At 36.8% G+C, this 2,580-nt stretch overlaps 1 pseudogene; it reads left to right on the forward strand.

The window, feature by feature from the left end:
* Positions 1-357: 357 nt before the first annotated feature.
* Positions 358-1,285, forward strand: LOC142836098 (olfactory receptor 4L1-like; annotated as a pseudogene).
* The last annotated feature ends 1,295 nt before the right edge of the window (positions 1,286-2,580 follow it).

The following is a 2,580-nucleotide window of genomic DNA, read 5'->3' on the forward strand; positions in this document are numbered from 1 at the left end:
TAGAGACAAAATAAACAGCTATTACCATATAATCTTTATTTTCATTTGAGTGTGAATCAATGTATGAGAAAATGAGGATTTACCAAAATATATCATTTGATAGCATTAAATAATAGAACTTCCACCCTTTCAAATGTTTTCTATATTATATAAATGTGGTTTTAACACGTGATGTTAAAATCATTTCAAATATACTCTTATATGTTGATATGATAAATATTGTATGCTTTCAAATCATCAATTGATATTATTAACAGATAGCAAAAAATATAAACATACTAACCGTAACTATAGCTTTCTTTTGTTTTCTATCTTCTTGTATTGAAAGAACTTCCAGAAGCTTTCTGAATTGAATTAATGGATTATGAAAACAGATCGTCTGTGACAGAATTTATTTTAGTGGGATTTTCTGGAGATTCGCAACTTCAGATTTTCTTCTTTGTGACATTTTCTTTGATCTATGGGGCAACTGTGGTGGGCAACAGTCTCATTATAGCCACAGTGACAGCTAATTCTACTCTTCGTTCTCCCATGTACTTTCTTCTTGGAAACCTTTCCTTTCTGGACATGTGTATTACCACTGTCACAACCCCCAAGATGACCAGAGACTTGCTTGCAGAACACAAGAGCATCTCTCTATGGGGATGCATGGCCCAGATGTTCTTCATGCACCTCTTTGGGGGTGCTGAAATGACACTTTTGGTAGTCATGGCCTTTGATAGATACGTGGCCATATGCAAACCCCTGCACTACAGGACAATTATGAGTCACAGGTTGCTGCATGTATCTGTATTACTTTCCTGGACAATTGGTTTCATACACACCATGAGTCAGATGGTATTGATACAATTTGCCTTTCTGTGGCCACAATATTGTAAATAACATATTTTGTGATCTCCCCCTGGTAATCAAGCTTGCTTGTATTGAAACAAACACTCTGGAGTTATTTGTCATTGCTGACAGTGGGCTGCTGTCTTTTATCTGTTTCATCCTCTTGCTCCTTTCTTACATTGTCATTCTGGTCACTGTAAAGCATAAATCACCTGGCAGGCTTTCCAAGGCTCTGTCCACATTGTCTGCCCACATAATGGTGGTCACTCTGTTCTTTGGACCCTGTATCTTCATCTATGCCTGGCCATTTGGTAGTTTTACAAGCAATAAGGTGTTTGGTGTATTTTATACTGTTATCACTCCTGTACTGAATCCTGTTATTTACACACTGAGAAATCAGGAAATGAAAAAAGCTATGAGAAAATTTTGGATCCAACAATTTAGCTTTATGTAGAACATATATATTGAGTTGTACATGATTGACAGAGCATTTGATTTTCATAGTTTGATAAATTAATGACTATGGATAATGTACTGCTTTACCTTTATGTTTGAACCACACCCTAATAAAGAGAATTTGATAGTAATATATTAGTAGTGATTGCTTAATATTATTTTTCATCATTTTTATTTCAAATATTTTTCAATAATGAGAATTTTCCTTATTGCATTATTAAATCTGGTGAACACATTTATTAAAACAGGAGATATAATATAAATTATGGTACACTGAATGCATATCCTTACAATCTTTATGGTACTATTCATATATGTATGTATATACATGTGTGTGTCCATGTGTGTGTGTGCCTGTTTGTGTGTGCTGTGTGTGTGTGTGCCTGTTTGTGTGTGCTGTGTGTGTGTGTGTGCATAGTTATAGATACATATGTTTTCATCAGACACACCGTTCAAAGTGAAGTATCCCAATGCCATGTCTGGGAGCAGGCAATATTTGCTCCTCTAAACTTTGGAAGATAGTGTTCTGCCCTAAGCAGGGCTCAGTAGCTTCTTCAAGGACAGGTACTGTCTAGAGTACCAAATTCACAATCTTAGGTTGCAACAGGTTGTTCCAAGAAGAACAAGAAAGGAGGGTTTCTCTCATTTCCTAAGTTCCTGTTCTCTGAATGAAACTCACAGACTTGGCTAATCTACATGGGAGGCAGAAAAAGACAAAATCTCCTCAGTAAATTTGGAGCATGGAGACCATGGGAGAGGTTTCAAGGAGAAAGGAGAGGAAGGGAGGCAAACAGAGAAAAATGTATAGCTCAATCAAATAAATAAAAAAAGGAAAAATAAGATTTGGCTGTCTCATAGTAAAACCACACTGCCTGAGCCATTGTCAAGTATGTTTTTCCAAGGAAGTGATCAATGTTAACAAGAGGATCTAGATCAGGACTGTGATGTAGAGAGCACAGTTCCTGTGTGCACAGATAACTGCCTGTAAAACTACAATTGGATATAGTTAATGAACTTGTGATCTTTGGCTACCTGTAGAGCCAGGAATCACCAGAATTCCCCAGACCCCTGAGCACTGTTTCCCAATCACTAGGCCCGTTCTTATGAAAGAGGTTCCATGTACTTGCAAAAGTCTGTTGATCTGCTTTTCCCTGATCCTTCCACCAGAGGCCTTTATCCTGAGTATGGCTTCTGAGTCAATAAAACCCATTCTTATGGTAGTGGTCACAGGTACATTGAAAAAGACATGTACTTTGCAAAAGAGTTTCAAGGTAGTCATATTTATTGTAATTA

Source organism: Microtus pennsylvanicus, chromosome 15, assembly GCF_037038515.1.
Source record: "Microtus pennsylvanicus isolate mMicPen1 chromosome 15, mMicPen1.hap1, whole genome shotgun sequence".
NCBI lineage: Eukaryota > Metazoa > Chordata > Mammalia > Rodentia > Cricetidae > Microtus > Microtus pennsylvanicus.